At 44.0% G+C, this 26,660-nt stretch overlaps 1 long non-coding RNA gene across 1 annotated transcript in view; it reads right to left on the bottom strand.

Moving 5' to 3' along the window:
* The window catches only part of LOC149858091 (uncharacterized), a 293,765-nt gene that overhangs the window by 80,018 nt on the left and 187,087 nt on the right, over nt 1–26,660 (bottom strand). The window contains exon 7 of the long non-coding RNA XR_016443801.1: nt 20,383–20,476. This is a non-coding gene — a long non-coding RNA (uncharacterized LOC149858091). The remainder of the gene's footprint in view (nt 1–20,382; nt 20,477–26,660) is intronic.

Below are 26,660 nucleotides of genomic sequence, written 5' to 3'. Positions count from 1 at the left end.
GTATCTGCAGGTGACCTTTCATACACATTACTTCAGTTAAAACCAACATTGGAAGGTTTGGTTTTCTCAGAAGTCTTGGCCTTCCGTATATTCTTGTCAAATTAATTGAAAGCAATTGTATTGCATCTAAGCTAGGCCTTTCAGCTTTTTAGTCAATAGGATTTTAAGCAAAAAAAAAAAAAGCTCCTACATGCCCTCCTCAAATAAATTCATTCAGAATCTATACTATTGAATACGAGCTATTAAAAACAGCGGTTTTTTTTACCCAAAAAAAAGACCCCACACACACATCAATGAAGAATGACCATGTGTGCTACCATTGGATCAAAATGATCTTTTCAAAGGGCAACGAGAACAGAAATCCCAACTTGGATAAACCAAACCTCGAGGTGCTCAGACAAATGACAGTTGCAGAGAGATCCAACTCCCATGGAATATAATACGTCTGTCTACTGAACTTTGATGGAAACAGGTTTATACCATATCTATATAGACATCTATGTATCGATAGATGGATCGATATCAACAGATAGATAGTAGGGCTGGGCGAAGCTTCAGTCCCCGATTCGACTCGGTGGAGATTTGGCCCGATTCGACTCGGTGGAGATTTGGCCCAATTCCATGGCTGAATCTCCAAATCTGAATCGAATCAAGAGACCCTTTAATCTCTCCGAATCGAATCAGAACCTGTCGAATCAATTTGGAGAGATTCAGAAAGATTTGGAGATTCAATCATCAACACAGCTTTAAATGTTTTTTCTACGTACCTCAAGGTACCAGGCGGCTCATGAATGCTGAGATGGTAGGGCAGATGGAGTGTCCCACAGGAGTGTGGGGGGTCCCCAGTGCACTCGGCAGCAGACCGGGAAGCAGAACCAGATGCAATTCTGATCCCCTTCCAGGCCCGCCAGGGAGCATGCAGGACCCCACCACCACCACCACCCCGCGCCCCCTCCAGCTCAGTGACTGGTGCCTCCTGGGCATGGGGGGGCACCCAGGGTCCCTGCATGACCAATTACTGAGCTGAAGGGGTGTGGGGGGGGGGGGCCGCACGCTCCCCAGCAGCCCCGGAAGTGGACCAGAAGTACTTCCAGTCCCCACTTCTAGGTTCACTGCCAAGTATGCGGGGGGCGGGGGGGCACACTCCTGTGAGATGCTTCATCCACCCCATCATCACAGCATTCATGAGCTGCACCTCATACCTCGAGGTATGTAGAAAAAATATTTAAAGCTGTGTCTATGGCCAAATCGCTGATTCACCAAATCAGCATCAAATCTTCAGATTCGGATTCAGCCGAATCGAATCAGGGACAGTGATCCGAACCAACAAATCACCCCTGAGCCTGGCAGGCTTCATACCCTCAGATCAGCCTCCTACCATCCAGCAGGCAGACTGGGGGCCCACACCCTTGGGAGGGATCTGGCAGAGCTCCCACAACCCTCCTAGGGGTGCAGGCAGGCCCCCAATCTGCCTGCCGGATGACAGGAGGCTGCTTTCCGCTGGCTGGGACTGGCAAGACTGGTGCTGCTGCTGACCCTGGCTGGCAGCAACAGCACGCTGTCATATGGCATGCAGATCCAGGGGCCCACACTCCCGGGAGGGTTGGGGGCTGTGCCAGAATCCTCCCAGAGGGTGCAGCCCCTGGGCCGTGCTGGATGCCAGGAGGCTGCTGCTACCAGCTGGGACTAGCGCTGAAGCCAAGTAAGCCCAGCTTTGAAACTCAAAACATTGAGTGCCCTTGTTTCGTTTCAAAGCTGTTTTGAAGGCTTTTATTTCATTTTGATTTCACTGTTTCGAGCTCAAAACAGAATACCAGTGAAATTTCACACAGGATGGATGGATGAATAGGTTCTACTTTGGTTAAGCTAAGGTGAAAATATACTCTGCTTTCTACTCAACTTCAGACTAACACAGCTAACTATGTTGCTTTGCAAAAAACATAGGTACACAACTAAAACACCTGACCCTGGTGGGCTGACTAAGAGAAGCTTAGGCTGAAGCAGTAGACTTTACATTCATCCTGATGACACTGAAGTTTGTGGACAATCTGATCACTTCAAGCTCAATCAATGCATAGGTGCTTCCAAGAAAATCCTTCTCCCTAAACACAAAGTTCGCCTAGGAAGATAACTGTTCCAGTGGTCCTTAGTGCAACATAGCTGTTTTCAGAGGTCATCATTCCCTAACATGAGGCAGTTCCCAGGAACCTTGGTCCTGTTCTGCAGGAAATCTTGAGGGGAGGGAAGGGGAAGGACTTAAACCTTGAATTTGAGCCAGTATCCACCAGGAAAGTAGCAATGCACTCGGGTGAGGAGTTCTCAGTAGCCCTGTCCTGCCCCATTCAAACCTTTAAGAGGGGAGGTTTTAAGCCTAGTACCATGTGCACTACAGCGATCAAGCTGTTAGGTCACCTATCTATGACCAATTCCAAATTCAACAAGCACTTTCCTGGCACTTCCATCATGAAGTCATAGGAGACACTGGACAAACTGGAGTGGCCAAACCTTCTGGCCACCAAAGGTTTTTGCAGTCATGAGGAGTTAAGTTGGAGGAATCTTTGCAGTGCTTCTCCCTCCCTACCACAGTCCCTTCAGCTCCAGTCTGCTTCAGCTGTGGCATCTCCCAGCCTGGATTATGCTCCATGTACTGAGAAGGATCTACATAAAGCAGATGCGAGGCAGCTTGGACTAACCACCCTCAGCGACAAATGTTGGGGTGGAACAAAAATAGAGAGCGGTGGAGTCCATAGCTGAAGGGTCTCGAAGCAGAGGAATGTGCACATCCATGACAGCTCTCTAAGTGTGGCCTGGGGAGAACCACTGATATTATCTTGTTGCCTTCCCAATACTCCCTGCCACAGCTTATCTTAGACAATGGCGTTCCCCCGGCATCCACAGAAACACAGTGGGGCTGTTCTGTAGTACAAAGAGGGATGCACAGCTCATTCATTTTTTCCACCGAGAGCAGCACGTGCCTCCAAAGTATTTTTAGCCCTCACTATGGGAGTAAGGAGCCAACATGTAGTCATACAAGTCTGAAAATGTTAACAGTCTTTTGAAAGTTCCCATCAGCAAGAGCTGATGAAACAGCTTTCTGCCATTCTCTCTGCAAAATGAAGCCAGAGAAGGAAGGCAGAACAAACTGAAGAAGAAGAAAAAACCAAAAATCTCTAAATGCTTTGGATAAGGTTTTGTCCTTGCAAAAATTTCTGATGCTCAGGACCATTTGAATGCCACAATTTCTGCATATAGTAGCAATATAAAGTGGGGGGGGGAAGGAAAAGCATGGAAGCTTTCTTTTATATTCCCAAAGGAAAAAAGATTAATCATCCTAATTTATTATAAAATAAAATTTAGTGAGTAAAGTGCAATGCCCTTGAAATGAGATGGTGGCAAGCTAACTATAGCTGTGGCATAGCTGTTGTACAGATTTCCTATTACTGGATATTTAATAAAAGTTTTGTTTGCTTTATATACACACAGCTGGCTCATCTGTTCCTCAATCACTATCTGTGAACTAAATCAGGGGGAAGCTTTTAAATACAGGCACTGACAACACTATCCAGCAAAATCATCTGACACTTTACCTGTAAACAAGTAACAATGATGTGGAAACAAAAGAGTTCACCATTCCACAGATTCGAAACATAGTATCTTGAAAGCAATTAACATTGAGCAACCCAAATTTAAAACACGCCAGACAAAAATATTTGCAATTGCCCACTTGAGAAACAATTGCCAACAGAATTACTAACATCTCACTGCTTTCATGCATTTCAAGTAAATATTGACTCAAAACATCAAAGAATGAAAATCTCATTAATAAGAATTTGCCCTCCGTTGATCTGACCCTGTCCAGTCAACAGAAACGTTACCTCAAGTTTCTGCGATGAAGTACCATGTGCTGATCCCCCCTGGTTAAGCAGACAAGAAAACCAGATTAAAAGAGAGAGAAGCATGTTTTTCGCCTTAGGCAATCTAACAGATCTATGATTATTTCATTACTGGGAATTTTATAAACCAAACAGCCTTTTTTTTTTTTTTTTTTTTTTTAGCTAGGAACATGCTTTATTAACTCTGTTATATAGTTCCCAAAACAATGATGAAATCTAAAGGCCTCGTTCTGACCTCGCTCAGACAAGTCCCTGGAATGGTCCCAGTACAACACTGGTATACATTTGGGAAGAATCAAGGTCTCAGACTAGCCAGTCGCACACCTTCTTCCTAATGAGAACGCAATGTAAAACACTATAGCAACAAGGAGAGTATTCAGAAGGTTTTAAAAACTCCAGAACACTCCTTTCAAGATTTTTTTTCTAAAAGTTGTAAAGCTCTTTAAAATGCTTGAAATACACAGGGCCACGTTATCAGCTTCTGTAAACCTAGATAGCTCCACTGATTTCAATGGACTCAAGGTAAAAGGTGTGACCCATCTGTCCTAAAACGGGACTGACATTGTAGAACAAGTGTTAAATCCCACGGGCTTTGTAGCGTGTACTGCAGGACTGAACTGAAGAGCAGTTTTCATTCCATATAATAAATGTATTTAATAACTCTCCAATATGAAACCAAAAAAGAAAGACACTGTGAAGTCCCTTAACATGGAGGTGGGCAGAGGCCCAGCACTGGGTTTCTTGTCATTTTTCTTAGACGCACACTGCTTCTTTAGCAAAACATGTCTTTTTCCGACTTTCCTTCACTCCCAGGCTGTTCTACCTCAGGCTCTCCAAAAGGCACTCCCTGTGCTTATACTCAGGAGGTGGCACCTGCATTAACCTGGCTATGAGTCTACATGCATTTTACAATCTTCTAGAGACCTTTAGATGTTACTTCCCTCCCCTCTTCATCTTCCTGCCCCATTCCCTCCTTCACTAAGGCTCCCATTTTCAATCTCTATGGCAAGTCCAACCCTTCCCATGCTCCTGCAGAAAGTTATAACTCCCCTACTAGCCCCCTCCTTCCCACTGGCATGGTGTTATTCTGATTTTTCCCCTTTGCCTCTTGAAACCATCCATCACATTTTGGTGCGCAGGACATTCCTGAGCCAAGGCCATTCATCCTATGGATGCCAAATCCCAAAACAAGATTTTTGTAGGAACCGTAAAGCCAAAAAATGATTGGAAGTACTAGAAATGAAGATTTACTTACTAGCTCACCTAGTGGGTCTCTCTGTTAATACAGGATTATTCTTTAAAAAGTACATTTAGCAACACTTCATTGGTCTAATCATAATGGTGTCTCAAAAGATGGGCTTTCCTTCCACTATTTCCAATGGAAGACTTTCATAGTCTCACTGCCAGGAAGTTTCACGTTTCCTAATTTCATCCACTGCCTCTTATATGGACTTGGTTCATCCTATATAGTTCCTCTTTTCTCCTAGGTGCCCATACCCTTAAAACAGGTATTTACCCATGTCATTCCACATGCTTACTTGTTGCTAGTTAAGGCACGTGTTTCAGACTCAATGGACATGTCTACGCATGGCACTAGGGTGACGTAGCATCAGCGGGCAAAACCATGACACTGCAGCTATGTCACCATAGTGATGCACTCCCTTGGTATAGTATATTGCTATGGAGATGTAGCGGCTAAAATAGCCGTGCACCGTGCAGAGGGTGCAGCACAGGCTGTTACTGCACCGTCATTTAGGACTTCCTTTAACAACGGCCCCATAGGGGCACGTGTAGACATGCCCAATCTCCTATAATGTATTAGTCTTTCAAACCTTCCTCCCCCCTCCAGTCATATTTGTTGTTGATTGATGATTTCTTTGGCTTGAACCTATTCCTTTTGTAATTAGATGCTCAAAACAAGCATGTGTGTGGTTCTGCATCAAAATTTTATGATGTTAAATAAGAACACAGGGTGCTAAAAGATAAAATGAGCCCTTAAAAGTATTGTTTGCATCTTATACCAGTTGCTACATCATGTGCAGTTAGTGAAGAACTGCCCACTGGTTAGAGCACTGGCCCAGGACGTTAAGTCTCCAGACTGCCACAGACTTCCTGCACAACTCTTGGTCAAGTCACTACCCAGTTCCCCTTAAGGAGGACAGTGCTCTTCTCCCTCATAGGATAACTACATTAAAGATTAACAAGTGCCCAGTAGTGACTGGAATGGACTAGACGGATGTTGTAATATAAAAGAAAATAAAAGAAAGTTTACATTGAAACTATAACCGTGTTACTGTCAGGCTGTCCTCAGCTAGAAAGGGCAAATGCAGCTTTTTCATGTTACAAGTTTGAAATTATGAATTAAATTTTTTTAAAAACCCACTTCTGCCTTCCGCAGTAAAATAGGGAAAGCATGAACACCAGCCAAAATGTGCTAAATACCAGCTTTGGAGAATATTTGTGAAAATTCCTGATCTCTGATTTTTTCCTTTTGAATGCACGCTACAGTCAATCAGCTTCTTGGTATAAGGCATGGTCTTTTGTAGCAAATAAGAAGACAATCACTAGGGCTGTGTTTCCATCAAACACGCTCTTTGCATATTATAATCTTGCAACAAAGGAATAATTTAATGATTTTGCAAGTCAATGAGCCACAACAGAATAATTAATGTCAGTGGTTGAAGATGAACCCTTACTGGTAGACAGAAACTAAATGCCATTAACGCTCAGAACCACAGCTAACTATTCTGTTTTAAAACTCCTCCTGTAAAAGTTACTGCATAGTCGCATTGAATTATTTGCATTTCCTATATGGTAAAAAAACAACTGGTGACAAGGCCTTTGTCACAAAGTGTTTGATTTGTGACAGTATTAATGCTGAGAAATGGATGTCCAACTGTTCCATTTCAATTATTGCTTTGTTTGGTTTTAAAATTTTCTAGCACTATCACATTTCAGGTCACGACTGAATGCAGCTAAATGTGTCTAAACAGTCAAGTTCAGGTACAGCAGGGAGGGTCAAACATGGCAGTGGGCCTTCAAAACAACTGGTGAACCACTTAACAACTCTGATCCTATAAACCAGCCTAGAGTTTAAAAAAAAAAAAAAAAAAGAGAGAGAAATTCACTTCATCCTGCATTAGTATTTGTTCTACATGGCTGCATTTCAGAGTGAAAGGATTCCTATATCCCTTTTACCTTTCTCCCAAGGGCTATGAGGCTTCAGCAATGTCTGTAAAGAGCTCTGCGATCTCTAGCTGGCAGGTACTGCACCACTGAAAACCCAAAAGATTTAAACCTCAGGAAAACTCCCTTTTCACCACCTCTAATTTTATGTTTAAATTGATCCCGTTGCACCAATACCTTTGCAGTATGCTCTTCTGTAAATGTCTCTGTTCTCCTTAATATATGCACACCCAACGCATTCAATTTGAAATTTTTAATCTTTTCTAACAACAAACACCCTCCTACACGTTCTTGTATTCCACTCGTTAATCTTTCTTCTTGTCAATGGCAATCGGCATTCAGCGACAGCACCAAACGCATCAATCCTTTTGTCATCCACCATCCTCTGGGTTTAGCTTGTACACCATTCATAGCAAGAGGCCAAATCAATGATCACAGCAGCCTGTCTGCTGCGCTTGACACCCCTTTTTACTTCTAATCTTTCCTCAGTCACACAATTGGCAGTTTGGCATTAATGATCCCCACTGCACTTCTTAGTGTTCAGGGATCGGGGAGGAGGGAAACCTGGATTTTGTTTCTTCCCCCCCATCTTATTGCTACTCTTCTTCCTTGTTGTCTCTCTTGAAGGACACGGTTAACATTACTGCGGCAAGAGGTATAGCTCTGTCTTTTATATTATTGATCATCATCATGGCTGCATGAGGCTGCTGACATGATATAATTCAGTCCAGAGATGTCTAGAAACTGTCAGCTGGAGAAGCTTCTCAACAGATAGTCCCACAAAAATGAGACAGGAGAGTGGAGGGAAAGCACAGTGCTGTGAACACCTGCCCCAGTGCTTTAGAAGAGGGCAGAAGAGAAAGTAATTTAAAAAACGATACAGTGGAAACCCAAAATGCTTGTAGATAAAGTTGGCTTTCACCATAGCTGGTGAAACTAATGAGCAGGACGCTGGACAGATGCAGGTGACAGGGTACCAGCCATTGCCATTGACCTCTCTCTCTCTTCCCACTGCCTTATCTTTTCAAATTGAAGACCTCTGGAAAAGGTCCTTTCACCTTGCATTTGTGTGCTGCCTAATACAGGAGGGACTGGATCTCGATCCGTGTCTCTAGGAGTTATGGTAATACAAATATTTACAAGGGGGGAGGGGAAAAAAATCAATAGATGCGAGATACAGAATGGAAAATCAAAACTAGTATAAATCACAGCTACATTAATTGAATGGTTCGCACGCACGCACACACTCCATTTCTGTTCTACCCCTTGTTTCCATTAACAGCTCAAGAAAAGCCCAGAGCGGTTGTCACTTTTCCCTTGCTTGCTACACAAGCATTTGCCTCCCTCGTGGGGGTTCTGTATCATTGCAGTGTTTGGGACGTGTTTTGACACTCTTGAATGAAAGGTGCCACAGAGGGCAGAGCTTTAGTGGGACAGAACAAAGGACCTTGCCTACAGGACAGACCGTACCGTAACTAGGATATAAATGGAAATGGACCTTGCTAGTTTGGGTACCAGAAACAGCTCAGAGCTTGGCTAATTTGCTCTACTTCTAAGTTGGGTTTAGTTCAAAACTGGCTCTGGCAATGACGGCAGAATAAACCGTCCCTAAATCTTCAAGAGAAGGAAGGCAGCACCTAAACAGGATACTTCTTCTAGATACAAAGAATCACAAGACTCCTCTGAGTTATTCCACAGAAAATTGAAGCTTGAAAGGCTCTGCTTGAAATGCAGCCATAGCTCGATAGAGGCAGACCCTTTTCTCGCTTGTCTGTTCTTAGCAAGAAAAAACAGCTTCCTGCCAAATTGGTCTTCAATCTTCTCCACTTCACCAGAAAAAGATAAAAGGGGCTACCTGAACATGGAGGATTTGACTCCATCCTTACCTCCCCTCCAACCTAATCAGAAAAGTGATCTGTAGAAACACTGTTTTGAGACTGACTAAGCCTAACAGTAGTCTTCAAATAATAATAGTTTAAAAAAAAAACCCACCAAACAAAAAAAACCACAGGGATTTTAGAGGCTTTTTTTTTTTTTTTTAATTTAAATTAATAATATTGCTCAGCTCAGCTTACAGTATGCTCTTCTGTTCTCCCACTGAAAATGAAGTCACGGTTGGAAACATTACGGCCCACAGATTTCATTAGAGGTTATGTCTACACAGCAAAATTATGCTGTAAGCGTAACGTATGCCTGCATCATCTAACTGGCACAGACTCTAGCATATGCTAGTAACCAGACTACAAACCCTCTGGGAACCTGAAATATGGGCTCTGGTTGCTACCATAAGCTAAAGCCATAGTGCCATGTTTCCCAGTTTTTGCTACCCATGCTAACTAGAATAGGTTAGAACAGGTAGGTAAGCACATGCTACAGTGGCAGGGTAGATTTGCACCTTTATAGACTAACTAAGATATACATTAGAGAGCACAAGCTTTCATGAATCAAAGTTCACTTTACCAGCTGCTGTGAAAGGACATGCAGAAAGCAAGGTATAAAGCTGGGGTGGACAAAGTCTGCGAGTCTTTTGACAGTTTAGACAAGGGAGGGAGTGGCTTCCTGGGAGTTAAAAACCCCAAAAACCAGAGCCACAAGAGGCAAAAGGTAGGAGAAGCAGTGGTGAGCCAAACTGCTGAGTTACGTGGAGGGCAAACCCTCTGTGTGATGGAGTCACAGGGAACCCCTCCGAGCAGACAGGGCAGGACAACAGCTGCACGACATCTCAACTGAACTGCCTCCAGGAATACACAACTTTCAAACAGCAAGATGGCAAGGGAGACCTCCACCACGACGATGGCTCATGATCCTTGCCATCATGCTTGTACCATCTAGACCAGGGGTGGGCAATTATTTCAGGTGAAGGGCCGCTTACTGAGTTTTGGCAAGCCATCGAGGGCTGCATGACAGGCAGCCGGGGGCAGATAAATATTAATTTTCTAAATTTTTAGGGGCCCCATGGGCTGGACAGAATGGCCTGGCAAGCTGCTCCTGGCCCCCAGGCCACATTTTGCCCACCTCCAATCTAGACATGAGGCCTGTGTGAAGCAGCTAGTATTCACTTTGGATTCAGATTTGGCCGATTTGAGAGACAGCGATTCGATTCAGTGATTCGAATCACTGTCCTGAATCTATTCAGCTGAATCTGATTCAGAGATCTGGCTGCTGCCGAATCTCGGAGTCAGCCAGGCCCATTCCCCACCTCCCCGAGCCCGGCAATGGCTGCCCCACCCACCCCAGCTCCTGGCTCTTCAGGGAAAAAAAGCCCCAGCTCACCAGGTGCTGCCGGGCAGGGGGTGGAGGGTGATCCCTGCTGCCCTCCACTGCATGGGGAGCTCTGCATGAGCCCGAGCCCTCCCCTCACTCCCCCCACCCCCCCAGCCGGCTCCGGCCCTTTAAGAAAAAAGAAAAACCAAGAAAAAGTCCCACACTCTCTGTTCCTGCTGGTGAGGGACGATCCCCGCTACCCCCCACTGCCCCACCACATAGGGGGAGCCCCCTGAAGCCCCAAGGCTACCACAAGAGCAGTGAGTCCTGGGACTTTTCTTGTTTTTTTTCTTGAAAAACCGGAGCTGGCCCAGACAGGGCACCCATGGGTGAGAGGGCTGGGGGAACAAAGGGGTGGGGTCATGGCAGAGCCCTCCATGCAGTGTGGGACAGTGGGGGGCAGCAGGGATTGCCCCCACACACACCCCCAAACAGCACCAAAGTGAGCACCGGTGCTTTTCTTTAAAGGCACTGGGAGCTGGGGAGGGGTCCCCCCATGGTCCTGTCCCCCAGCTCTCCCTCCCCCACCCCCAGTACTTACCAGCTCCCTGCTGCAGCTACTGGAGACTGCCTGAATCAAAGCTCTCCAAATCTTTTCCAACAATTCAGAGAGCTTTGAATCTATTCAGACCTTTAAATTGGTCCCTTGATTCAATTCAGATTTGGCGTTTCGGCCATCGAATTGGGGCCAAATCTCCTCCAAATCAAAACACCATCCGAAGCTTTGCACAGCCTCACTAGATTGTGCTGCATCTGCGTAAGCAGCAACGTTAGTGCCATAGGCAGTAGCGAAGAGGTGACCTCTGACCATCTATACCGTCAGCAACAAAATAAACGTTAAAAGGAAGCCAGGTTTACTCTCTTCCAAGTCACAGATATTGGCAGCCCAACAATTAAAACGCTGAGATCTGAGAGATGCTTCCCCATCAGGTCCATTCCAGTAGAAGTTTTAGAGGGGGCTGGAAACACTAGGACCTTTCCCATCCCTAGGGAACCCTGCCATTTCCCACATTTCTGCTTACAGGTTCTCGTGTTTCTACCATTTCAGATCGTCTTTGGACACAGCCGTTCACTTGCTCCGTTACCGCCGTTCCAAATGCATGTTTTAGGCACTACCTTGTTTCCTGTAAGATTCAAGGTGATCTTTCCTTCTTAAATCCTCCCTTTATCTTGCTGGTAAGTGCTTTTAAAATAGGTTAATCCCCAGTTTCAGTTGATTTAGCAGGAACCGTCTGAAAAGGGAAAGATTCTGCTGATTTTTTGTAAGTCCCTGGCTTTTCCTACATTGCAAGTAAAAGTCAATTGGGGTACGGAAATATGCATGTTTTCTGTCCCTCACTATGGTATCAGGGGAAGGTAAAATAATCCCCAATCTTAAAATGATACAGAAACATCCAGAGAAAAGAGACAGTGGGGAAGAAGTTAATCCCTTTTTCACCTGTCATTTGACTTACTTGCTTCCAGCCAATTCTGATCAAAGCTGATATCAGATTTCAGAAAAAGCTGGAATGTAAACTCAGACGAAAGCTGCAGAGACCCTGTCAGCTGAAATTTGACCACGCGCACAGGTATTTTCAGATTCCAACCTCACAGATCAATGGCTGCAAGTATTAAAATTCACCAGATCAGGAAAGTATGATTAAGGAAAAATAATATACAGCTTGTTCCACGAGGCTTTCATCTTAATCCACTTTGAAATAAAAACCAGAATCAAGCCCTAGGGTGCTTTGGTAAATTAGACCTGGATGTTGGATGGGTTTAAAGGTAAAACTTTTCTGTCATGTGCATCTATTGGATTCTGAGAGACAGAATCCTGCTTTGACAAGATAGTTACTTTCCATTACAGGCAAAACAACTTAAACTTTTTAATTTGGTGTTTGCTTCAGCGGGTCATGAAACCGATGAGTGTATTAAATATGATGCTTGTTATTTATGGGGAGCCCTGACTTGTTCTCGCACACAATAATGCAAGCTTAGAGTTGCGATAGGCCTAACATCCCTGTGGATAATGAATGCCTCTTGTATGACAGCTATTGACAACAAAAAGAACTCTTAACTTACAGCATGTCCTAGTTAATAAGCACCTTTTGGCTCAAAGACAAACACAATGAATAAATGTTTTTGAATAGTTTCTTTCCGTTTGGAGTGCAATATGAAATCTGTAGTGACTTATCGTCAGCTACTTGTCACCTGTTCCTTGAATTCCACTTCAAGTTGTGCTGTACTGGCCCTTTAAACAAAGCTAAATCACAATGCAAGTTCAATATTACAAGTACCAAAAAGTGTCAAAACTAGATCTCCAGACCGTGAGGAGTGCACATGCTGATGCTCTACATCTAAGTCTGCACAATGAAATGAAAAGAAAAAGGAACAAAAATTGTTATCAACTTAGTGATATCAACCTTGACCCCAGAAAAAGATGTTAGCATTGGTCAAAAATAAAAATCCTGAGAGCGCGCTCTAGTTGCTTGTTGTGACAATAACACCGAAAACCCTTTATTGAACTGCTGCAACTTCTTTATTAAACACACAAGGGTGATGGGTAGCAATCCCAATGGGAAAGTAGACAAATGAAACCCCAGGTCTCCAAAGACATCCTCACATACACAGCTGTACTCAGAATGGAGCAGAGAACATGCTCAGTGCATGAAGAGAAGCACAGGCAGAAGTCTTGGAGTACCATGGATCTCATGTCCTGCACCGTGAGCGAGGGTGACGTGATCCCACTCTTACATTGCTTTAAACTTTTCCTGATATTCTGGAGGAGATGGAGGATGGCAAATCACTGCTCCATGCAATTTACATTATGAACGAGGCAAAAGAAAGAAAGAGAACATTACTGATAAACCGGGGGGGGGGGGGGGGGGGGGGGGGGGGGGGGGGGGGGGGAGGGGAGTTGAAAGAAACAAGACAGACATTTGGGCTAGGGACAGACATTACACATAAACTAGTTTGTGCAATCAGAAACTGGTTTAAACCTGCAACAAAAAACAGGCATTCAGTACACATAGGCCAATTTGAAAATGGCTGAAGCCAATCTGAGATAAACCTGATTGAATGTAGTATCAGACTTAATTGATTTGGGTCAAACTGGTTTACCCCTTCCTGGCTTAAGTTAAATTTGAGGTCCTCCAGAATCCCAGCATGCTCTCTGGGCCAGGCAGGGCTCTCTGCTCCAGAAAGCTGGGCTGGCCCCTCCCCTCTTCTCCCTCGCTGGAGCTCCAACAGAGATTTGCAGACACAGCAATTTCTGCCTGGCTTGCCCTGTCCCGCCCCGCTCACCCACCTGCAGCTCAAGCACAGATCCCCCTCCCTCCCTCCCTCCCATAACATGGGCCATAGCCAGCATGTGGTATGCTAGCTAATGCTGAGAGGTGTCTGTATAAGGCAGACAGAACAGTGCCAGCTTAGGACTTTCTAGAGCTAAATCAACAGGTAGCTGGTAATGTCCCTCCCTTTCTTCCTAGGAAAAAGTTGTTTAAGAACAGCTTGAACTAATAATAGAGGCTTGGTTTTCTGATGGGGTACTAAATGCTGATAACAGGAGCTGATAAATGCTCTGGTATCAAAGGGGGGGGGTTCTAATCAGAGCATCGTGCCAGGGCCTAGCCACAGTCCCTTCAGCTCAGGATTTTGGAAAGGACGTGAGGGTTGCTCTAGCGCCCCCCAGCTTCTAACCTGAGCCACTGCAGGCATGTGCCAGCATTTTTTCAGTCCAGAGGGGATATCTGTGTAGTTACAAACCCATTCAGCCTAGGCAAACCTGCAAACTAACCAGCAAAGCTTGAATCAATTCAGGCTCAGGCTTTTTGAATGTCTGTCCCTAGCCTTTAAGAGTAAGAAAATTCTATAAGACTTGGTATTGTTAAACAGAGTTTGAGGTAGGTCAAAGGAGCAAAAAGAGAATACAGCATAAAAGTACAGGAACTGGGAAGGGGGGTGAGGAAGCACAAGTGTGAGAAAATATGTAGATAGCAGGGCTGTGTGAAGCTTTGGTCCCTGGTTCGATTCGGCGGAAATTCAGACCAATTTGGTGGCTGCATCTCTGAATCAGAATTGAAATCAAAGGACCCTTTAATCTCTCTGAATCAAAATCAGAACCCTCTGAATTGATTCAGAAAGATTCAGAGATTCGGACATAGAGACAGCTTTAAATGTTTTTTCTACATACCTCTAGGTAGCAGGTGGCTCGTTAATGCTACCATGCTGGGGCAGATGGAGCATCCCACAGAAGCGCAGTGGGCTCCCCAGAGTGCTCAGCACTTTTGGTCCACTTCCAGGCCTACTGAGAAGTGCCCTGGGGGGCCCCACCACACTCCCCTGGCTCAGCAACTGGTGCCTCCTGGGTTGGAGGGAGGTACCCAGGGTCCCCCTGCGGCCAATCGCCAAGCCAGGGAGGCACAGGGAGGGCCCCCCCACATGCTCCCTGGCAGACCTGGAAGTGGACAAGAAGTTCTGGGTTCACCACCAAGCACATGGAGAGGCCCCCAGACTCCTGTGGGATGCTCCATCCGCCCTAGCATCACAACATTCACAAGCCACACTGCTACCTCAAGGCACATAGAAAAAAAAAAAAAAAACTTTTAAAGCTGCGTCTGAATCGCTGCTTCTCCAAATCAGCGTCAAATCTTCAGATTCAAACTGAATCAGCAGCAGTGAGCTGAATCAACTAATCGAATCACTGTCCCCAATTCAGGCCGAATCTGAATCAAATAGGGCCTGCTTTGCACACCCCTAGTAGATAGCAAGGATGTTTGACAGACAAGAATTAGGATGCCAAATTCATGCCTGTGGAGACATAGGAAAAGAGCCTCAATTAGAGGGAGTGGGCAGTGAAAGCTAAGGACTCAGTCCTACACGGTACTAGACAACAGCCCCAGTTCAACAAAGCCCTCACCCAGCAAGTTTTTCCTTGTAGCACAGAACTACGTCTGGCTTTTCACAGAAGAAGTGTCATTGGGTTTGCAGAGAACAAAGCTTAGGTAGGAAGCAAGAGGGAAGGCTATAGCTTTGGCAAACCCTTTAAAGACAATCTAGCTATAAACAAGCCCAAGCAGAGTTAAAGCTCCTTTTGCCAGAAGAGTTTAAATTGTTCCCCGAATGGAACAACTTATGCTGACAAAAAAGGCATCTGACAAACCAAGCTTGGGTTCAGAAAAATCTTACACTAAACATCTTTGCTTTAGTTAGTCTGCAAAGTGCAAAACCACCCTGCCTTCTGCTTGACAAAGGACTTTTGCCTGTACAGTGCATACATCCAAGGGATTTTGCTGATATAGCTCTGTGGTGAGGGATAGGGAAAAACATGACACTGCCAACTCATACAGGTATGTGGGAAAAACCTTCAGGGTCGACTAAATCAGGGAGGATAAGAACTTTGACCCTTATTCTGAAATAGATATGGAGCTAGCAGTGAGAGAAGATACTTCACAGTGAGTGCAATGAAAGATGTTGATCCTATAAGGCCCCTCACAGATGCTACATTTAAAGTGCAATTAGTGTGTTAATGGAGCAACAGACAAGGATTTCTTAGGGTGATATCTTTTATTGGACCAACTATGTCATTGGCATAAGATTAGACAAGCTTTCAAATAGAAGACATTCTTCTTCAGGAGCAACAAATTGTAAACTGCCACACAATGAATGCATCACCCAATAACAAGCTGCAAAAATGGTGATCCAGCATCAAGAATGTTACTTGTTAAATGGATAATATCTTGGCAGTTCATTTGTGTCATATTTTAATTTATAAGTGTGGCATGTTACTTACAGAGTAACAGTGTTTGGCCAGATGCTCCAGTATCCCAGGATGGACTGCTCTGTCCCCAGCCCCTTCCTGCAAGGGGATTCTCTGACTTATGCTGAACTCTGCTGCCCCAGGGTGCCTCAGCAGGTGTCATGAGAGCACCTCTTTCCACCAACCAGCTTTCAAGGCCGCTTCTTGCAGAAGCCATTTAGCATCTTCACTTGACTGACCTGCACATGATAGGAATTTCCTACCCCCCACCCTTCCCACAGGTCTTTCCTAGTCTGCCAAAGGGGCAGAGGACAAGCTTCTTCACCTACTGAGAGCTCATGGTAAGCTTAGAGTTCATTTCTCATTAGCAGCATAGTTGAAGGCCAGGGGAGGATGACAGCCCCTACCAAGCAGCTCTCCAGCTCCCCTTGCTGAGAAGTGCTAGCAGAGCAAGGGTACTTTTTGTCCTGCTGGATAGCTTTCCCTGTGAACATAAAGCAGATCACATGTTGCAACAGTGTTCATCAAGCAACGATACCTCTTGCTTGATGGAAATATCTTAGGGGCCTAAGAGTGACAGACTTTGCCTCTTCAAGCTGTGTCTGCCAACCATCCAGGTAGAAAAGCAAGAGGATCTTGCACTGCCTTACCCACGTGCAGTGGCAACGCGTATGGGGTGCACGTGAACCTCTGAGAGCGCTAGTGCACCCCCTGACAAGCCGTGCTTGCCGCTTAGGTGATGGGCTGGGGGGGGGGGGTAGTTGGGTGTGCCGGTGCCCCCCCCCCATACAAGCACCGACCAGGGAGCGGGAGTGCCATTGCTGCTTTCGGGAGCACGGCAGCCGCTTCTCAGATTGGCTGCAGGGGGGGGATCCTCCTCCCCATCAGTGAGATTGGCCGCAGGGGGAACCCACCCCCAATCACTGACTTGTTACTGGTGGGGCACCCGACTAAGGAGGCAATAGTCATCCATGCCCATATGTCATACAAAATCTTTAGAACCCATTAAACATGAACGGGGCTTCATAAATAGTCATATACCAGTATTTGGTATATTCCATAGATTGAAAAGCCACACAAGGTATATTTTCCCCCAGCTGATCCTTCTTTAGGTCATTTCTAACAATTAGATCAGTAGCAGCTTGATTGGTTTGTATTAGTAGGAATGACTTTACTTTTTTAGGTCATTTCACTCATTAAAAAGGTAATAAAAAGAAGGACTTGAAAGAGTTAGAAGTAGCCACCTGCAAAAACCTAGGCCGCCTTTGATCTGAGGAACAATGGTTCATAAGAAAAAAAAAAAAAGCACTTCCATTATTTTGTAAAAGAAAAAACAGTTCTCTATTTTCATTTAGTGCCAGCCAATGATTCAATTTAGTATGTCAGGGGATTTGAGTGTAAATAGTTCTTAGCAAATTATATGGTGGCAACAAAGTTGATTAGTGACTAACAATGACATTGACCGTGATGCTAAGTTAGAATAAGGCATCAACTTGTTACTTGACTTTCCATAATGCTTATTTTATGGAAAAAGGCAGGGCAGGGTGGCACCTTGTAGATTAATTTGGTCTACGAGGTAGTACCTGGCCTGTTTTCCACCTAACTTCACATTATCACGGGTAACTTCTACTCCCTTCAATGGAGGAGTACGAAAAAGGAAAGAAACAAAAAGTAAAAAAAATCTAAGGAACAGCTGACCAAAGAATTATCCGAACCTTAACAAGATGGTGTCCTGCTTCCTTACATTTCACACGTTGTTTTACTTAGTCAAATTTGTTACAGTTTATTGGATCACATTACCTCTTTTTCAGTTCAGAATCTCTTCCTCAGGTTCTTATACAACATTTATAAAATTTTTAATTAAATTAAATAGCTATATGCAAAAAATCTTACTTAGGCCATGGTTCAGTTTCACGTATTGGTTGCCAAGAGCTTTCACACTTCTCTCATATGACTTCCTTCACTATATTTTATGTTATTATTTCTATTCCTTCTTTGGATAAGTGGCATTTTGAATGCTGGAAGTCATTCCCCCCCCTGTGAGTTATCTACAAACAGGTTGTGATTTTAAAGCTTGCTGTGGATAATTGTTTGACAATCTTTTGTGCCAAGGAAATAAAAAGACCTTTTCAGAAGGGCTGGAAGACTACTTCTAGTGTGAAATATATGCAAGTACTCATGAAGCTTTTGTCTTCCATGTTTTGTTCTGGTGAATAAGAATTAGCTCAACCAGATGTTCACAAAAAGTGATTAAAATGGGATGAGATATCAGCAAATCAAATCAGCAGGTTTTATTTGCAAGAACATCCTCAAATACTTTAGGTCTATATTCATTCAGCTCCAATCACTGCCTATTTGGCTTCGTCTCTTTCTTCCTGCAGATTCTTTTCCTCTTTGTAACTTTCAGCAGATTTGTCAAAGCTCCATTCCATTCACAGCTGAAAGTCCCTTTTACTTTGACAGGACTATGTCTGGCTTTGCTCTAGCATTTTAATTGCACACGTAATATATCAGCCCACTTAACATATCAGCATGGTGACAGCTATGGGTCTTCTGGACTGTTCAGAGATCTACTGAAAGAAATCTAATCCAGAGTGGGCACATCTAAACAAGACTTTACTGCACCGTAGATGAATTAGTTGCACAGTAAACGTTGTGCATCTACACATATGCCCCTATTTGGCTGGAGTAAACTACACTAATTTACTCCGCAGCAGGATAGAGCATTGTATAGACAAGTAAAAAAAAAACCCCAAAAACTCCACAGCAGCGCACGTGTAGACAGTCTAGCTGGCTGGGGCATGAGAGTGCTTCAGTGTGGGGGCTGCCTGCTGGCTAGACCCCACACTGAAGCACCCTCATGCCCCAGCCAGCCCCTCCACAGCACGCTGAGCAATGGGGAGCAACCCCGTGTTGGCAGGCTGACCCCCCTGGGCTGCTTCAACATGCTGTGGTCCCAAGCACATGTGAAGATGTGATGCTTGGGAGCAATAAACTCCAGTTCATGAGCTCCAGAGTTTATCCATGCACCTTAATTGCACATGGCGATGCACCCAGTACAAAGCAAACCATTGCAGTCCCAGGACAACGCACTACTCCAGTGTAAAGCTGATAGAAATTTCTAAGCAGAGCTTGTAGGATTCATCTGCAGCTTATGGTATGAGTCTGCATCAGACACTATTGAATTTTGAAGAAGAAAAAACTAAAATATTGGCTTCAGAATTTTTGTTTTTTCCTTACCTTGGGAACAGCCAATTTGACAACACACAGTAAATGACCCACCAAAAAGGCAACTTAAGAAAAATTAGCCAGGATAAAATGAAATGGCAGTGCCTTTAGTTATGTGCGTATCTGCTAATTATCAAAAGCCTAGTTAATGTAAGTAGGAAGAATGTCATACAGGTCAGGGCTAATGATGATACAGTTTTGCAGTGGACTTATTATTTTGTGTGCATCTGCAATCCAGGTCAGATCCTCAAGGTGTGCGATTCTTTAAAGAATGGTTGCTAGCACTCTAGGGCAATGACTAAGTGGAAGAATTAACGAAGGACTGGGAATGGGTGATATTTCAACATAGCACAGATGGCCCACAAACTAGTACTTCTTTCTTCTTGGCCTGCATGAGACAAATGTGCATAGTTTCAGCTATGCTAGAGTGAGAAACTGATTCATTCTCCTTTTTGGATTTGTAGAAGAGCAAGTATGGCTCATCCTTAACTCCTTTCCCCTTTTACTTCCATGTCAGGCTACAATGCATCTAGCCCATGAAGAGTTCTGTATTACATTCTAGGAGTGCAGGACTCCAGGATAACACGGTGCATGTTGACTTTCTGCATCACCATTTTAGGATCTTATCCACCCACCTAAGGCTTTGCTTGTACAGTGGGGGATATTTTGAGATGCAACAGCAGTGAGAGTCAAGGACCAGCAGTCCTTTTTTTGCTTTTATACCACCAGCTGGATCAACAGAAAGAACAGCTTTAAATGAAATAACTATTCCAAGTGCCAGATTATCAGGAGTGCACTAGTACTGGCCAGAGCATTCACACAAAATGTAGGTAACTGCAGAGCGGGATGACTGAAGTACAGGTCACTGATCACACTTCATACCCACTCTCACATGCACAAAGACATTTCCCTGCCCCCGGCCCACAGTGCAACTCAAGCCCACAGAAGAAGACAACCCTGATATAGTCATGTAGCCAAAAGTGGGGAAGGGAAATTGAACAGTTCAGAGATATGAGAGGTGGCCAGAAGGAGATATTAAACCATATCACTGCTTCCAGCTCATCTATTCCTTACCTTTCACACCAACTTTTCCTCCCTCATTTTTAGTAAATACAGGGAACCGGAACCACGAGCCTCGTCTCCTCTCCTTCAGGGAAGTGAGGTGCCTCTGTCAGGTCAGGGGACAAACAAATATCAGGTCATTGGATGGCTCAGGCCCCTCACATGACAACCAGCACAACAGTAAAGGTTAGCATGGGGATGGGAAACACAAGGGCATCATCAGTGGTGCTGCAAGTAACTGCTCACTTTGACTGGCAGTCTCAGTTCTCCTGATAAGCCCCTGCCAGGACAGCGTTCCTTGCCATCTTCTGGTGGCTGCCCTGAATCGCACGAAGGCGGCAGGATGGCTTTTCAGTGCCATTGCAACAATATGTGCACATTTCCTAATACTTATTAACATCCATAAAAATAAAAACAGAGCAGCTGCAGATTTCATCTGCTCTCTGCAGCAGATAAGCTATGTAGAGAGCTGGATGTCCTAATGGAGCACCCATCCACTGGGCATCCCTGTGGCACTCTACAAGTTCCTCTCGTGCTCGTCCGACAGAAGAGTTACTGCTACGCTCCTTTGCCCTCCATTCCTAGAAGCCCAGCAAAGTACGCGGGCTAGAGCTCGTGTTTACATAGTCATAGGAGCAGGCTGGGGGCAGAAGTCTTCAGGCACCTTATTCAGAGCAGCGTTTCACAGCAGAGCCACAGGAGTAAACTCTAATGAATGAAGCCTCAAGAGAAACACACACTTTATCTAAACCGCATAATTTAGGGGGGTTGTTTGGGTAAAGTTTACTCTTTAAAAAGGCAATTTTAGCTACAAACAAAAACCTCTAAAAGTTCAGAAACACTGGAACCTAATGATTTGTAACCAAAATGAGGTCTATGTCTGGTATTGATTTTGCTTTAGTTACTTGGAAACAATATCGATCCCTAAGAGACACATTTAAACACTGGGTTCAGGGCGTTAAGCATTTCCATCCCATTGATTAATAGATGCTATATATCATTTTTGCTTTTAATGAGACACTTTCTCTTCCAGGAGATACTGTACTGAAATGAAAGATCAAACGTGAATTCTACACAAGACAAAAGAATTAATATAATGCCCCCAACCCCAAGCCTGTGCACTCCATCTTAAAAACTATGGGAAGTCATTTTCCAGCCTGTCAAGTTATGTTAAGAGGTCTTGTTCTGTCCGTGGTCACATCTTGCTTTTTGCCAGATTGAAACTGGAGGCTTTCTGGGGCGAGGACTAGCTTATTGTGCTGTGTTTGTACAAATGAACATCAAGTAGGCCTCCAACGTATGAATGAATAACTATTCATAAAAATATCTCCATCCAAAGACAGAGCTAAGGAAAGATGCCCAAATGGGAAATGTTCTAACTGTTGACAGTCTGCCTCAACTTAGTGTTTTTAGCACAACTAGATGGGCAATGCAGACTTTTTCAGGACGGAAACCCAGCTTACAAAGACAGATTACTGAGAATAACGTAATTGCATGTAAAAAGTAAATACCCATATCAATCTCTCTCTACTTGCCAGAATGAGCGCATAATTCATATGGGTCTTCATAGATTAACATTACTGCTCATGGGCTCTCGAAATTACACATTTACAATGTGCAAGTTGCCGTTGTGGGTAGCTTGGCATTGAGGAACTGGCGCTAAAGCCCAAGAAGGTGTACAGGTGGCGTGGAAGACAGGGATGGGCTGAAGCTTCCTTCATCTAGACAAAAAATGTATGGATGCAAGTGCATCTTAATTCAGAGCTGCCCAAAGCGAATAGGAATCTCAATTTGCCTCCCTTACAACAACCTGCAAACCAAGAAAAAAAAAAGTCAGGATTTCCTGACTGGGCATTAAAGAGATCAGGAAAGGTATAAAAGGGAACAGGAAGCTTGCATTAGAGCAGTGGTCTCCAAACTTTTTTGATCACGCACCCCTATCAGTAAAAAAAAGTTTAGAGCACACCACCCCCCAATATATGTATATTTATATAAATATAAAATAGAAGTTCTAATATTTTCTTCCCGCACCCCAATGGATCATCTTGCACACCCCCTGGGGTGCATGCACCCCACTTTGGAGACCACTGCATTAGAGAACAGTGAATAGCAAATGCTGAGGGAACCCCTCTGTTTAGCTGGCTCTCCTCCAAGTTAGAAGGAATTAAGCATTAACTTCTATCTGTAGCCTTTCGGGGGGGGGGGGAGGGGGAAGTGTCCTTTGAGGTCGTTTGCCAGCTTCAAGAGTAATCAGCAAGTTTCCCATTGATTTCACCTTCTTCCATCAGAAGTTCCACCATAATAGAAATGAAAGAGGAGGAAGAGAAGAGCGTTACAACAACAGGTTTTAATTAAAAAATACACGGGGGGGGTGTAATTATTCAGGTTCCTTTCATCCCAGGTTTCTGCAAGTGACCCACAAGTGAATTAGCCATCACGAGTTCAAGGATGTATAGAAAAGCAGTGCTACACTTTTTGCTCTTGCAACGCGTCCTAAAGAAAACGTCCAGAAAAGTGGTTTCACATAGGAACCATCACTATCCCAACACAAAACATTTGAGCAGTTGCTCATCTTTAAGCACATAAGACAAAAGGGACAGACTCCTCAAAAAACAGTGGAATAACTTATATACTCCTGGCCACTGGAGCTCAACAAATCAGAGATCAAATTTGTTGCTTTAAGGCCTGAACCAAAGGTAGGTCATAATTAAATGATTTAGTAAGGATTAAAATTATAGCCATCTATTTAAAAAGGTTCATTTAAGTGAAATGCAAACATTCAAAGCTTAAAAAAAGTAAGAAGCATCAAACCACTGGACTGAGGGGTGATCATAAACACCTGGAACCAGAGTCCGTTTACTGAAATGATGAAATAAATGCTGACAGCTATAGCCGCCTCGATAGGTGCAGAAAAGGTTTTTGCTTACTTCAGTTTAATTCCTTTTGCTAAGTAGTTTGTTCAAATGGAAGAAACCCACTGGGAGCTGAAAATGCAAGAAACCTTGTTTACCCTTTCCACGCAATGAACCAGATTTAGAACTGGCTAGTCATGACCAGCAACAATTCGTTTATTCGTAGACTTTGGATAATACTTCTTTATTTGGATCCACAAAAAAAAAAAAACACCCCACAAAAAATAAGTCAGTCATATACGTGAAAAGAAAGTTTCTTATGTATCCAGCATATTTAACTAATCAGTTTTAAAATTGCTGTTTTTCTGCATTCTTAATTGAATTCCAATTTCCATCCAAAAGCAGCCTGACCAAACTTTTGGGTTAAAAAAAAGTTAATTTTCTAGTGTTATTCATTGTTTTCCAGCATAATAAAATGGAAAAATTAAGAATTCAGCTATACAACTGTTTAAAATAGGGGTGGAGGAACAATCTATCTTCCTGGTTACTGAAGGTAGTACTGAATTTAGTGTAAAGGCAAATCAATACATCTTAATGACCAATTGGCCAATGAGACTCGGCCACTTTAGGAAGCAAGCTTAAAAAAAGTAAAATAAGAGAAGAAGATTGGAATTGGTCCTTTTAAACCAAGGCTTCTTTTAATCAATTTAAATTAATCCACTCTACTCTGAATTAAAGGTCACTGAAGTCAATGGAAATGCCACAATGACTTCAGGGAATCTGAAAGTAAGGTCTTATCAGACAGAGTTTACAGAAGTGTTTACTATCAGGGCGTCTGTGGAGAACCATCTCAGGCAACTTTATAAGCATACATGTCTTTTTTCCAAAGGTGATGAATCTTCAAGAAAATAATAGTTTATACAAAATGCCCACCTGTAATAGCAATTGTTCTCGTTTCATAAAAAAGCACCATGTGCCAAGCTGTACTGATAACTTCATGCTTACCCATTTGATGTCCTGTAAAAACCCTGCATTGCTGAAGCATGTAAGGATTCAGACACAGCAGCTCAATAGTATTACCTTCACTATTCTTAAATGTTAAATGCTCGTTCTTGAGGCTATTTTTCCTTCCATCCTGTACAATGATTTGGTATTTCCAAACCACACTAGCTTCAAAAAGCAGTAGAGTACTGTAACAGGGAGCCAGGAAGGGGGAGTCTCTGTTCCTTTAAAGGAAAAGCAGCCCAGCCAGGCTAGGCAGGGGGCACTTGGGCCAGTGATGCAATTAGCAGCCAGCCCAGGCAGTTATCTGACAGGATGTAGGCAGGGGCCTGGGAACATAAAAGCCCAAGGCAGGGGAGTGTCCCCCTGGATGCTACAGGTGAGGGAGCGCCCGTCCAGGGGAGCCACCTGGGATGCTGGGCTTGTAGCCTGTAGGAATGCCAAGCTCACAAGGAGCCCATGCTACACTGGCACAAGGGGAGAAAGATTTGCCCTCTTAAAAGGGACAGAAGACTGCTTTCTCTGTTGGCATTTATGTTACAGCCCAGGGGCTTATGTTGTTTTTGTTTTGACAAGTGGCTTAGAATAAGGCAGTAGGGGTCATGGAGGCCTCATTATTGTGTAGGGGGCACTCGACTGCCTTGAGCCATGCCAGGGGCAGGTACAGCCACAGAGGGATCAGGGGCCTGGAAGATGGGTCAGAGGCCCGGTGACTGGAAGGGACAAAAAGCTAGTGCTACTAAGCCAGGTCCAATTCAATGGGCCAAGGCTAGAAGGCCTAGCTAGATTAAAGAGGCAGAGGAGGCTGAAACCCCAACAGAGGGACAACACACCTGTAACACCTTTGGAGACATGGGGTGTGGTAAAGGGAAGGATTTGGAGACACACAAAATCCCCCCCGAAGGCTCTGGGGTGCCCTGCCAGACACAGTTGGCTGCCGAAGCCCAGTCAGGGCCTAGCAAAGGTCTGTGGGCAGGTCTCCCTATATTTATAAATGCCATCAAGGCATGGCAGCTGAGACAGAGGGGGTGCCCCAGGGGCAGAGTAGGGCATGGTCATGGTCACAGAGCCATCAGGGAGCACCACAGCCACCCCTGGGACCCCAACATGTTATAAGTACCCTCCCAAGGGGAAAAACCTTAAGATATTTCACAAGGCTGCAGACAGACACCTGTCTGAAGCATGCCATAATCTGTATACATGCTACAATCAATCATATTGCTTGACAGGGCCAATAAGAATCTATTTATTAGAAGAATCTTCTATAGCCCATTGTTACAAGGTTTTGTTTGTTTTTTTTTCACTATGGCTCTTTCTGAAGAAGTTCAACTATTTTATTAAGAGGGCTGGCTTTTCCTTGCCCACAGTACCTGGTTTCAACTGCGATCTTAAGCAATTAGGATAGTAATTCTCAACCAGGGTGCCATGCCTTTCAAGGGCGCCACAGGATAAAAATCACACCAAGTTAGCACAAGATAAACCCAGGAGTTTTCAAATAGGGACCCAAGGTGTTAAAAACCTTGAGTTTTAATATTTTGGAGTTCTTTGCAACAGAATACTTGCTCTATTATTTGTGTGTCATCAAAAAAACAAAAAAACAAAAAAATGAACACTGAGAGCTAGCATTTTTCAAAGGGTGCCTCGAGTCTATCAAGGGGTGATTTGAGTCTGAAAAGGCTGAGAACTACTGGTTTAGGGAGTATCAACTCCTTTTGTATCTAATTGGAGTTATGGGCACACAGTGGATTATGTGGTCTCTGTTCTCAGTCATTATGCATCAGCAGAAGACAAGTAGTACTCAGATATCCAGGGTGAACTACACACATTGCTATAGCAAATATTAACATTAGCCAACTATATTTTATACCAGGCTCAGCTAGAGAGGGACTTCACACAAAAGCTGGGTGGCAAGAGGGGGGTGGAGATGCTATCAAAAGACTCTCTTTCCCTTTGTGTGTACACTGATCCTAACAGTACTGGAGATACGGACGCCCTAAGGCAGTGACAACATTGTTCTCCAAGGGGGACCTTCTCCCCTACAGATTCTCATCTCTGGAATCCTGTTGGGCAAGTCACCATTGATAAATATGGAGTTATACATTTTTGTACTTTATGTCTCATTAGATTACATTTAAAAATTGGTTTTCACCCTCAGTCAAGTTCAAAAAGCTGCTTGAACCTCTCCCCCTTAGTAGCTTATTAAAGCTCCAGCATCCACATGGATAGAACTGGAACATAGTGGTACCAAATTAAAAATTAGGCATTGTTTTTTGACAAGGTAAAAACAAGAGAGAGAGTAAGTATGACATCTTTACTAGGAGTTATATGGAGAGGGAATGGTACATGACAGGATGCAAGAAGCAGCCAGCAAGGTTAGGGCTGATCAATGTGCCAGTGCATAGACTGGCACTTCACAGCCTACATCAAAGATGGAAG

The sequence above is a fragment of the Crocodylus siamensis genome, chromosome 8 (assembly GCF_052110815.1).
Source record: "Crocodylus siamensis isolate JL-2025a chromosome 8, ASM5211081v1, whole genome shotgun sequence".
In the NCBI taxonomy this organism is placed as follows: Eukaryota; Metazoa; Chordata; order Crocodylia; family Crocodylidae; genus Crocodylus; species Crocodylus siamensis.
Note: the sequence above shows the minus strand (reverse complement) of the source record. Positions and strands in the feature narration are given on the sequence as shown.